At 31.0% G+C, this 14,039-nt stretch overlaps 1 protein-coding gene across 1 annotated transcript in view; it reads left to right on the top strand.

Moving 5' to 3' along the window:
* Positions 1–7,719: 7,719 nt before the first annotated feature.
* LOC148239507 (lachesin-like) overlaps positions 7,720–14,039 on the top strand; it is a 164,365-nt gene continuing 158,045 nt past the window's right edge. Inside the window, exon 1 of the mRNA XM_088185118.1 lies at positions 7,720–7,850. The gene's annotated coding sequence lies outside the window, so the exon portion shown is untranslated. The remainder of the gene's footprint in view (positions 7,851–14,039) is intronic.

The following is a 14,039-nucleotide window of genomic DNA, read 5'->3' as shown; positions in this document are numbered from 1 at the left end:
TCGATTTCGGTTCTGTCTGCTCTCTAGGTAGTTGTCCGAGGTTTACCAAGAACGGGTAGTGAAGTGGGAGTAATTCAGTCGACTTGGCCAGCTTCGAGCGCTTCTGAACCTTGTCGGCATTTGTTCAGAGGACCGAAGTCGGAGCTACTCTTTCAAGCGCGAGCGGTGAGATACTTTCCCTTTCGCTCTCTCGTGTGTTAAGTGACGAGAGTGAGAGAGATAATGGCATGGGGGTTCACATACTGAGATAGAACGAGTAACTCGGTTCTATTTCATTTTTATTTCATTCATTATTATGATGGGCGGTACAATGTGATCACAGGAGCAAACGATCTGTTTTTTAGAACTACTTCAGTCGGAGTCAAATAATAGAGGGCACAAAGACAAAAACGGTAAACGATGCCTAGGTGCAAATCCAATTAACAAATAAAATTCGGGTGGAGAAATTAAAGAAAAAGAAAGATTCCCTTTCTGCCACTTAGAAGAGCTATAATCGGAAAATAGCATCGTTGCTAAAATCTGAATAATTTAGTTTTGATTTTTTGTGTTCAAAACACGCACATACGCAAGAGCGCATAGAGCAGTGACAGCTGCCGCCTGTACGTCATCCATGCCGGGAAGCGCGCGCGTGTATAAAATCCCCGAGAGTGTGGGCGCTACTCGAAGTCGGCGATCTCGGCCGACTTCAGCTGTAACTTTGGTTCGGACAACTTCGAGAGAGTGTAGTACAAGCATAACAACCGTTCGAGCTATTGTACTATTTTATAAATGGGTTTTTTTTGACATTAAAAAATAGTGTGAGCTTTCATTTGTAAAAAGAAATGCTAATTTTTTAGCAAAATTTTTTTTTGCGTACAATAACATAATAAAATATTAGATTTATTTGATTTTAGAATGCAAAAAAAACATTTAGTGTATTGTGAATTTAAATGATTAAATTTCACTGTGTATGTTGAGAGATACTGGATGAAAGTGCCATGTGACTTGCCGTACGCGACCACGGTTAACAATGAGATGCTCTTAATCTGATGTTTATAATTAACTAAGTAATATGTTAACCCCATGATTCGTTGACCCTAGAAATTATCAAATAAATAACCGGTTTGGTTAAATATGGTTGACATAATTTTAATTGATTAATTGAACTTATATTATTTAAATGTTAAATATACATCCATACACAAAGTCACGTACGCAAACTGGTTACCACAATTGTGAAAGCAGACGGATATAAAGTTCCTCAAACCTAAACCAGTTTCCATTTAATTTTTTGCTTTGTTACATTTTTTTATAACAGATTGAGAGGCGTTGGTGACATTATATTGAATGCGTTTGCGCACAAGATGTACAATAGTATGCATACAAAGCAACTGTTCAGTTTTTACTAATTATTATTTTATTGTTCATACTTCCGTTTACTCCTCTAAACATACAAAAATATAAAGAAGCCAAGTCAAGTCTAAATCTGTATGTTTGTGAGAATTTAGAGATTATATTGACTGACATTTACGCATTTTTCTACAGTTCTTTATATTATATATTATCTAAAAAGGTTTATAGTTTAATATATTTCAGTAATTAGTTTCTTATTATAATGCAACACAGCAATTAAGAAATGTTTTAATAAGTATATGATTATTTTCAGTGATGTTTTAAATAGCCTGTAGCTTATCGTATCCACAATATACTAACATACATGTAATGTAATACACACAATTATCGCTGACCAAATTTGTGTATTATTTTATCTTGCAGTTTTAACCACTTATCAACAATGCAAATAAAATTTTAAAAATGTTTTAAGATCTCATTATGTGTGATTTTATTTATTGGTCGATCTAAAACATACAATATTATAATGTTTTTATATTAAATTTAGTTGAGAAAGTTCATCTTTTCTTTTCTGTATATACATATATATTATATTATACGACCGTACAAATTAATAAAATGATTTGATAGTTAGATAGAGATACACAATATATCGTTCGTGATATTGCTTTCAGCTGTCAATAATAATCGTGAGACTATTATCAATAACAGCTGTTGCTACATTACAAAAACAATACAAAAAAAAACATTTTTAGATTATCAAAAAAGAAAAATAGCCCTAAATCGTTTTATATTTTACGTAATTTCTTAGATCACCAAAGCAAAGATAAATCTGCCGGCCGGTTAGAGTAATAGAAAATCGAAAAAAAGCTACTCATTAAAATACTTTCGATCTTCCGAGAAAGTAAGCATATTTTCAAACATTTGCCATGAACTCCTTTAGAAAGGTTTCTCATCTGAGTGTTTCTCTTTTATTACATATGTAAAAATAATGCGAGTTTGAGTGGTAAAATTTGTAAACAATCTTTTGTTATTCCCATACGCCTATTAAAACCTTCCAAGAAGTATGCATATTAGGTATAAACCCGCCTTAACTTATGCAGTATTATAAAAAGAGCAGTGGCTGTAAACATTTCAAAAATATTTGTACGAATTCAATTTATATAATAAAAAATGCTCTCGAGATGAAACACTAGGCGTGACTTACACTAGTGACGAACTCAATATTGAAATCTTGTGTATTATAAAGCGAATTTTTAGGCGGTGTTCTGGATAATATATTATTAGATAAATAGGAAAGATCACAATCACTTTCTGGGCTATCACTGGCAAACCATACATGATTTGGGAGATACTGCATTCCATTAAAATATTTGTATAAAATATTCCACGATGAACAGGTTTTTGCTGAATTTTATCTGTTTCTGCGTAACGATTAGTTTAATTAAAAAACGCGTTCATACGCTATTTTAACTGTGTCAGGCAGCAACAAAAATGAAATAAAAATTGAAATTGCATTAATTGCGCTGATAAGAAATTTTAGAGTCATATCGCTTGTCCTTGAAATTAATTTTTCACATGAAAATGTGAAAAATTAATTTCAAGGACATAATTAAAAAAAAATTTTAGCGTCATATCGCTTGACAATTGCATTTTCGATTGAAATTTACGTAGATAAGCTAAATTATATATATTATATCTAATTAAAATATGTTAAATTAGTTTTGCATAAAAATAACTTTACTATAGCATTTTGTTTTCGGGAGAATAGGATCTTTATTTCGCGACGCTTCTTGGTTAAAAGCGGGAGGCAAGGACGATTTTTTTTTTGTAATGCAATGTCAAAATAATTGTTAGTATTGCCGTAACTATAGCTAATTTAGAATCAGACTATATATCAGATGAAGAAGTAATTAATTTGACGAACAATTTATATGAAATTTTTGGACTTTTAATTATTTTTTATGATTTTTTAATAAGTAGCTTTCTATGCACGAAATCGAAATTATAGCGCTACGCATCTACTAAGTAAATTTGTTTTATAAAATATAATACTTGTCTCTTAAATTAGGACATGAAGCATTTAATACAAGTAGAATTTATGTCAGTACCATATATAATAATTACAACGAAATAAGTTACAAAAGACTTGCTAAAAGGTTCTCATGAAAATAATTGATTTGTGTTTTTTGATATATCTATGCGATCCTTAATTAAACTATATATAATAACAGTTTCAAAGCATCTGCAAAAAAATCATGGACATTACTTAAATAACAACAAAGATCGGTGCATATTGCAGCATCCCCAGATTACACATTTCATAAAATGATAACGTTGGAAATTTTACCGATTTTGAATCTACCTAAACGCAGTTAAACTGTAATAGTTCTGTATTGGACAATAAAAAATATTCAGGTTCCGCCCAGAATTATCTAAATTGGTCAGAAAACCGATTTTTGTATCGATTTTTAAGGATATTTAAGCCAAAACACCATTGCACTAATTATTTCCTTTCGCTATTTTATCCAGAACTACAACTTGAAATGAACGAAATTTCAGCTAAGCTTTCATCAGGCGGAGCTACGCTAAATCGACCGAGACATCCCATAAAAGAGAAAGCAATTGCTTTCTCTTCTATGACATTCTGATCTTGTCGACTTAGAAGATGCGGTACTACGGAAAGACATAATTTTTGCACAAATGCTACAAATACAAATACTCGTGTGCACCACCAGTTTTTGCACATATTTCTTTTCGCTAACTAAGATCGCCAAAGACAGATTATTGGGTGGTGGGAGTTTGGGAGACTACGTCTTGAGTATTCTCCTGCAAAATCTTAAAATTTTAATATTTTTAGATGTAAGATTATTTTGTAGAGATGAATTCTGAAATTGATATTTAATATGTTATTTTTTTAGGCTTATTTTATGATAATGAAATTAAGAAATGTTCGCCCCTAATATTCTCATCGTCTCATATAATAGGTTAAACATATATTTTATTACTAAATATATAGTTTTTTATAAGTTATTGAATACATTACAAATATAGTAAAATAACTATTTTACACAATTATTGACTACTTTAAATATTTTTAGATACATTTCCGGTGTAACAAAAACATATGTGAATTATTTGTGTAAATTTGTGCAATTTGGCAAATTTGCAAATTTACTTTAGTTATACTTTAAAATTAGAATCAATAAGTTGTGTTAAGTAAGGAAAAAATAATATTGTATAAACAAACAATGCTCAATTGAGAATCATTTTGTAAAAAAGGTAAAAAATGTTGTAGTAATTCACATACTGCGTTGTCACTGGCAGACTAAAATAGCAATTGACATAAATTGGTAGTAATGCTACAAATAAAAAAAAGCTTGGCATAGTAACAGTGAAGGTCATTATCACTCGACGTTGTTGTGCAATATTTTTAGATTTTTTAACAACGGATTGTATAATTAGATAACTAACAGATATAACATATTTGTTTTAGATGTTATCTGCAATATTTAAAAACAGTTGTTTTACATTCAATGTCAACGTTATCTTGATATTTTAGTTTTATCTTAGATAATATTGATTTTATGAATAAATTAGAATATTTTTTCACCTTTTGTTATGATTGCGAATTTATAAAACAGGAGGAATACAAGTTTGGTTGAAGTCCTTGCTAAACTCGTTTTTAGCAACTTACGCAAGATGCCAATAATATAGCTAATATTTGTAGAATAAAGATTTAATCTAACTTAATGAAAATGATGAGAGAAATTAATATAATTTTAATAATAAATTACACATACATATTTTTTAAGAAACCATAATAAAAAATATGTAATCATCAGGCTGTATATATATATATATATATATATATACGAGACGTTGATAATATTAAGGACATACTTAATTAGTTTTTCTTAATATTATTTTGTATACTCCTCAAGTATCAAAGTGTAACATAATAAAAACTCGATTTCTTGAAACAATATATAGGCTCAAAAAATAAAAAAAAATCTTGCATTGCAGATAGTACACACCCAATGCTAAACTCAGATTCTCCTACCACTTCTTCAACAACCTTTGAAGTTATAATTAATTATTTTAAATCAAAGCATTAATGTGACACCAAAAATTGCAAGAAAATTGTAATTAAACGTATTATTAATTTTAGAAATAGTATTACTTTCTGTTAATAATAATATATGAATTGAAGAATATTATTCAACCTTCTAGCAATATTTTCATTGAATACTCTTCATTCCGTTTATGTTACGGTGTTGTGGTGCTAAATTCAATCACAACTACATGGTCACGCCGCCATTCCTGCTCATTCAACCCTTCCAGGTTTATACTCATTGAGCAGAGATAAATTGCCGTGACTCTTAGTAATACGCGTCATACAAAGAAATATGGAATTAATATATTTCCGTGTCATGAAAAGATTTATGGACTGATGTACTGGCAATGTCATGATTGATATTATAATATTCGCTACTATTTTTACTACCTTTGACATAAGTCAAAATTTAAAGGTCACTATAACGACCACTTAAACAACAAAGATGTTCCACACTATGTAATTATTTGACTCGTTACAAAGTAAAATACCTCACAAAAACGACACTATGTATGAACCTGCTAATATCAATTATTCTTCGAAATATGTGGTTACTGATTGCCAAAGTAGCTATCTGTGTGAACATTTTAAAGGTGTGTTTAAGAAGCGATTTAATTGATTCGTAAACAATCTCATCTGTAAATTTCCCGAGCTGTTAATTTGCAATTTTTTTTTAGTTTTGCAAATCATTTAATTTATCTTTTCACAATTGTCCCAGATATTTTTTCTGAACGTATCGAATAAACAGCATAAATACCGTTTAAGTGACAATATAACTATACATTTATATATTTTATACATGTAATGTATTAAACTCAACCAAATAAATATGTTTCTCCACAGATTATGTATTTTTTAATATTTATTCTTTACAATTCAAGGATATGTCAAAATAAATTCCGACACGTTCAATTTATGTAATAAAAATATTTCATAACAAATGTTCGTATGATATAAAATCTGATATGGCAGATGTTTTGAAACTTTTTATTTTAATTAAATATATTCAAGTTTTTTTTTAATTAAAAATAATACGTGTTTAAAGTTTCCCTCGCTCATTTTAAAATCTAAAATTTAACATAAACGTTATCTTTTCTGCATGCATACGATACTTGCAATTAAGACAACATCAACAGAAAGCGAGCGAGTATTTTATACGGCCGGAATATTTATTAAAAATTATATTATATACTTATTTTGCCCTGCAAAAGTAGAATATTGTATGTTTTTATAATCAAATCAATATTATGCATATAAATTAAATAAATATTTTCAATTAGTTTCGGACGAAAGAGATGAAACCTTTACTTTCATTCAGTGATAGCGAGTGTGAAAGTGATATTATCCCAGAAAACGAGAGTGAATTTGAGCCAACAAGGGATAATCAAGATTTCAAAGATGTTCCAGGGGAACAAGTTTTTCCCAACAACAGTGAAAACATCGAAGAAATGGGAAATTAATTTATTGGCGATGATTTGTTTGAAATAACAGTTTCGGCAAAGATCTCACAATTACAAAAATGTAGAAAAAACCATAGTAACTGAACTGAACTGTGGTTTAGTATAGTTATTATAATGAGTATTATTCATAAGGGGTGTTTAAATGATTATTGGTCAATGAACCCCATAATCGAGACGCCTATATTTCAAACAAATATGTCAATAAATATTTTTAGACATATTTTAACATTTTCAAGGTCACTACATATGAAATATGCTAGAAAAGGTGACACGTTTATCAAATTTTTAAAACAAATAATAAAAGAGATTTTCAAATGATATTTACTTTTTATAACTGCCAGATGATAGACACAAGATAAAATATATAAGCCTCAATGTATTATTGACTGTAATAAATATATGATTTATTTTATATTTTGAAAAACAATTGAATAAACAACAAAAAATTCAATGCGCATTGTTTTATTCGTTCAGTGTCTGGCAACATTTGAATTGTAACGGTAAAATTAAATTGAAAGATTTTCCTTTGTATAAAGCTAAGGAATGGATGCAGAATTCAGTGCAATCTATGGATTCTGAAGACATTTTACCGGTTTCTACAACATCTTGCCTTGTTCGTGGTGTCGATCCACCAGCTCCAAGGCTTTCGGATAATCTGAAAGATCATCAACCAATAAAAATAAAAAGTGTATAAAAATATGTGATAAGTAAGTGTTCTACGCATAGAATAAGGAAAAATACAGCTTACATGTTTAGTAGTTGTGAAATTAATTTTCATATTAACGAGTGTTTTTATACGTGTCAAAAAATATTAAAATAGATAAAAAAGTGTAAATATTAAAAATAAATATAATTAGTGATATAGTGTGGTTCATAAGTGTAATGTTTAAATAAATGTGTCTGTGACAGTTGTAAGCAGAAAAAGGACGCCGAAAAATTTGGTGATTACAAATTATAATATCATATAGATGTATATTTTTTATTAATCGTTTATACAAAAATTTATAGAAGCATTTAAGCATGCATATTATTAAATTATAAAAAAATGGTTTGAAACCATTGCAAATTTAGACAAAATGGAATGAAAAATACATATTTATTCGTTCAGGATTTTATTCCTCCGAGATTCTTTTAAGCACAATAATATTTCACTTAATGATGCCAATAAACTAACACGGTTATTATTTATCCGAATTGTAGCTTTCCTCCCCCTGGTTTCTTAATCTGTGAATCTTTGCAGTTTTCCAAATTGTGAGGAAATATCAAAATAATAATCACCCGGTAAAAATGTTCATAAGCTAATGGATGATATTTTTTGAAAGTTCTTTGATTATTGTGTTATCTAATTTATTTACATAAACCGTAATGTTTTTATTTTTAATTTGCAATTTTAGGTTGCAAAACTTTGCTAATTGATCAATTTCTTAATTAGATTGATTTTTTGTTTACATAGCCAATCAGCTTTGACCTTGAAATTTATTTCTGTTCAAGGAGTGTAACATAAAATATTTTTTAGATGAAATCAATAATTATAGTTCATACATTTCATAAAAAAAATCACGTGTTCCAATTAGACCACTATTTTTTTTTTAAAATTGCAGTAAAATACAATTTATATTTTATTTGATGTTATATAGAAATAGTCAACTATCATCTTTCAGTATCATGTAGAAGCAAACTTGATAGTATCCCAGTATTTTTTAAATAAAAAAAGCGCATGACACTGGACTCAAATCTGAGTTCACGGCTCGTTTTTTCAAGACTCGTACACAAGTCCACGGGCGTTAAGCTATTAAGCTATTAAGAATTAAAAATACAATTAAATCCTATACCAGATTAAATAAATAAAATTATTTTACGCAATTAAGTGTAACATTGCAACTAGTAAATTTTGTGTTCCTCAAAGTAAAAGACGGGCGACTCAGATGGCGCCGTGGATGTCTGCGCGGGCAATATATTGCTCACCTTTTTTTAATATTATTGTTTGAGTGTACAACACTCCTGCATATGTATTTATAAATTGAATATAACATAGTAGCGTGCATCCGATTTTACTGGTTTGTTTTAAAAAAATATTCTAACCAGTGAGGCCGGACTGAGTTACGATCCTGGCGCCTCGCAGATAAAGCTAGGTACCGGGGCCAGGGTACGATTTTGGCAGTAGCCTAAATGAAGTATTAGACGTAGCATCGCCGTTAATATCGGAGTGACACAAATGGGCACCGGAGTGAATTAGTGGCGGTGTAGTAGTGGTATACAAGTGGCGGCGGCGGAGGCCTCGCATAAATTACCCGGCTTGCAGGAGACACTCGCTGCCGGAGCACGCCCCCGCCGTGAAATACGCCCCTGTGTTTAAAAATGGACCGCAACACACACACAGGTCGGGCAGGATGATGAGGGGGCGCTTCGGAAAGTTTGGGAAGCAAGAGGTAATTCCGGGGAACCCTTTGCTCTTAGGTCAATTGGCGTAACTATAATTTTGAACTTTGCCCCTCCTCATCGAATTTAAGGCAAAACGAATCTTAACTATCCTTGTTTTAGTTTCGTAGTGCAACAATGTCACTTGGTAGCTCTATCACATATATAGTTTCATATTTATTTGAGCGATTGTAGCCTATGGCAGCTGATTTTCGAAAAAATATTTAACCCCTTTGGGGGTTCCTCAAAGGCTCTCTGCTATTTTAGTTATTCATTAATCCCCTTAAGTATCAAAGTTCAACTTATTCTGTGTATGCAATAGCGCTATACTCACATGTGTATATAGACTCACATACGCACACGTATCCATACGCACGACAAATGCTTAGGGCTGACACAAACCAGTATAACGAATCCATAATCCGCTAATATCTCTCATGTCGAAACAGTCTTTTAGCTCGTCTTTGTTGACTCCGGCATCTCCACTCTACATCTCTCACGGCGTATCTCCCCATTGTTGACAAATATCACATATTTTGTAATGCTGGTTTGAAACAGCTCATGGAAATCAGTTTGTGAGGTAATTGCATCGCTTTTTGAACACACAGGAAATGTGTTAAAGCCCTTAAAGAGAAACAGTTCAGATTGTAATTCCAGCGATCGGTAACCAAAGGGTAGAATAATATTATTATTATGCGCAGGGTAGAATGTATGATCTAGCCCGCATCTTTTCCTAATAAAGAGTAGTTTTTCAACGGTACTTATATGTTAGATATGATATATTTCTAATTATTAACGCAATTGTTTGAAAGTAAGTTGTGTAGCCATTTTCGAGACATGTTTATTTGAAGTCGGATTTAAGATGTCTTCTAAATTATAACAGCTAGTGCAGGTAGTTGAAAGTTTTCACGATAAATGGAAATTAGCTTATTTTTCCTCATTAACTAGTAACTAAAAAGCGAAATTTACTGCGCTAATTCATCACATGCTTAATTCCAATCAGAGCTTCCAATTAATAGAGAAACAAGGAAGAAGTTGTCAGAATTAAAATCTGAATTATCAAGCAATCTAATGCCTGCACTACACCCTCTGGAAGTAGGCCAAGGTTGGCCAAGGACGGAGAATATAGTGGGTTAATTTGTGGTAACTTCAGTCGAGCTCGGTTCTGTCCGCTCTAAAATCTCTCGGAAGTTGTCCGAGGTTACCGAGAACGGGAAATAAAGTAGGGGTAATTCAGTCAATTTGGCCAGCTTCGAGCGCTTCCGAACAGTGTCGGCAAACGCACCGAAGTCGGAGCTGCTCTTTCGAGCGCGAGCGGTGAGATACTTCTCCTTTCGCTCTCGCGTGTTAAGTGATGAGAGTGAGAGAGATAATGATATGGTTTTTCGCAAACTGAGATAGAACGAGTAACTCGGTTCAATTTCAGTATGCGCGTATGTGTCCTATAATCAACACGTATGACGAGCGCTGCATCGTGGTCACGTGGTCAAGTTATAATATCACATCCTTATCGGGGACTTCAACAGACTCTTACTGACATCTTTGAATATTTTAAGGCGCCAAAAGGGATTAATTATATTTTTGATAGTATATTCTTCTAACAGATATCGTTATTATTTTCTTTTCATATAAAATTAAATAATCAAAAAATAATTAGTAATAGGATAGTCACAGATGTTGTGTTCGTATTCTGAAGTATTATTTTTATGCCTTATGGCATTTTGCAAAAGCCGCCAGATTTTGCGTAAATTGAATATTTACGACCGAAAAGTTTTCACAGATATTGTATTGGTGAGTGCCCACACAGACTTTTATAATTATCAGTAGCGTAATATTAATAATATGACAATTTAAAAATTGCGATTATTTGCCACATTTTTCGGTCGCGCGCCATAAGCCGGGTATACGTGACAGAAGCTGCCGGCCGGACGTCATTCACGCCCGCCGTCCGTACAGCATATTAAATTTGCGGCAGTTCAATTGTCACTTCGGTTCGGAAGACTTCCAAAGAGTGTAGTGCAAGCATAAGGTTGCAAAAATTTCTTATTTTCTGAGTGAGTTATTAAATAGCTTCCAAATGCAAATCGTTTTCTGATGTCAGAGCAAGTAGAGATTCTCTCTTCTCGTAAACGATATATGAGAAATGCTTTAGATGAGTAGTGAGACTGATTTCGCAATCTTTAAAAATATTAGGGTTGTAATATTATTTTTTATGCTCATTAATATATAAATATATTTTATTTTTATATTATTAAATTATTTCTCAAATAAATTTGTTCATGCATATTAACTCACAACGATATACGGAAATAAACTCTAAACGAGTGGTACTAGTACCATCCGCTATATTTTATCGTACATAAAGAGGAAAACACTATTATACAACTATTTAAAAGGGTGTATCCCCATCCTCCTCGGTCGCCGCCAACAGACAACGTAAGATTTCCTCCTATTAAAAAAATATCCGACAAAGTGTTCCGTGATTAATCTTTCTTTATAATTCCGGTTTCATTTCCGGAACACCGGAACTGCCGGGCCGAGGCAGGAAGACAGCCAGCCGCCCCTTTGCAAACTGCGATGCTGCTACTTCTGCGATTTCTACATCCCACCCCCGCCACTTGTGTACATAATTTATTTAACTTCGAATCGAATTTGATCGCAAAATAATTCCCATTGTGATTTCCCACTCTTCCATTTTCGACTTCCGGTTTAATTCAATATAATTTCTTGTTCATAATCCCACATTTAATTTATTTGTGAACATCATTATTAATTTGATCCATCTTATATTAATAATTGCAAATAAATTATTATTTTTATGTTTTTATAACACCGCCAATAAATATTCTAAAAAGTGATAAAATGAGTCTTATAAAGTTTCTAAAAATTGTTTTTCAATTTATTTCGTACCTGGGAGATCGAAATTAGTCTACGTAGAGTATCTAAATTACTGTAGAAAGGAGTCTGCAACATTTAAAATATTGATGATAAATAAAAAAACAGAGAGAAAGGTATTATTTGTAGACAACTTTTTCCGATTTGCTTAACAACATATATTTGATCAAATACCAAGTATCAAAACATCATTGAAAAATTGTAGGAATTTAAAATGTAAGTCACTTTATTAGTGTCATTAATAAAAGAAAGAATATGTAGGCAATATATTATGAGTATACAGACACTTGTTTAGAATAAATGTATTCATTTTTTAAGCTAATCCACAAAGCTGTCACCCGAATTAAGCGCGTATTTAAGGGGGACAAAATTCTTGTGTCCTAAAATCTCGCGCAAAATGGCAAACAAGGGTGGATTGCCGGAAAAAATCACTTATTTATGGACTTAAAAAAATACGCAAGGCCAAGTACTGGGGATTTCGCCTAATCCGGATTTTAATGTTTCATTATGTACCTAATTTCTATTATTTATTTCCCGGTGCTACTTTTTCAAGGCACAATTTCATATTATTTTATTTGTTTAACAATATGAATTACGCGTGTGATATGTATAATATATTACTTTGTGTAATTTGTGTGCATTATAATATTATGTATATTGCTAAACGTAAAATTAGCATAACCATGTAGATAAAACGTCAAAATGGAATGTTATATGGATGGCACAACTATCATTGTACGCGTTGAATAACATAATTTCTCTTTATTCGAATAATGTTCTACATCAAATCTTAACTTTAACATTTCCTGAATACTTTTTGTTTGCGATATTGTTTTTATTAAACGTGCTTAGTAATGTTACAAAACTTAAAGGTAGACGATAACTAAATATTTCTGTTCCATCATGATTCAACTGTATATTATCTATTTATTTTAAATGTTTTTTTATCATTTATGGCAAAAATTTGCGTCTCAAAGTTATCTTAATGCATGCACTACACTCTCTGGAAATTGGCCAAGGTTGGCCAAGGACGGAGAATGTAGTGGGTTACTTTGGTCGAGCTCGGTTCACAATAAAATACTAAGCAAATGTTAATTCGGTTCAGAATAAAATACTAAGCACATTTATTCTTTCTGAATGTCTGCTATATTTCTAGAACTTCTAGTCTAAGTATAATATTTTTATTCTTAAGAAGCACGTTGATAGGGCTTTAAAAAAATATTTTCTATTTTACGAATGAATTATAAAAATAAATCCAATAAATTTTCGAGAGTTCAGTATTATTTTTTTACGTTCATTTTACATACATTTAACTGTTTATTATGTAGCAATAAAAAGTAGCAATTTAAAAAAAAATATTTATAAAACTGCAAGCATTCTAATTTTAAATAAATATTTATAGAAATCATTGCATGTAAATATTTTCCATTTCTGTCAACATTTATACTCTATAACAAAACAGCAAACCATATTTTTGGAAAAAATATATATAAAACAACTTGATTTATATGATATTTTCTTGTGCTTTGAAAAAGTACCAAAAAATTCTAGTAGCAGTACATATTTATTCAATTTAAAATTGGGTAATTTTAATACAGGTTTTTCAATTTCAAATTAAAACTTTTACAAATCAAATGAAACTTTTTCCATCACATAGTATTTTTTAATAAAAAAAAGTTAAAATATTTTCCCCAAAATTTTCATGTTTTTTATCGTACCTAATATGTCTGTTATTTATATTTTTATGTCATGAATAGTTTTTTAACAACGAGTCACGCTTAAAGCAAATAGTGTATTCAATATTAATTTCAGGAAAA

Source organism: Plectrocnemia conspersa, unplaced genomic scaffold (assembly GCF_051122295.1).
Source record: "Plectrocnemia conspersa isolate PC_06_02 unplaced genomic scaffold, ASM5112229v1 ptg000001l, whole genome shotgun sequence".
Lineage (NCBI taxonomy): Eukaryota > Metazoa > Arthropoda > Insecta > Trichoptera > Polycentropodidae > Plectrocnemia > Plectrocnemia conspersa.
Note: the sequence above shows the minus strand (reverse complement) of the source record. Positions and strands in the feature narration are given on the sequence as shown.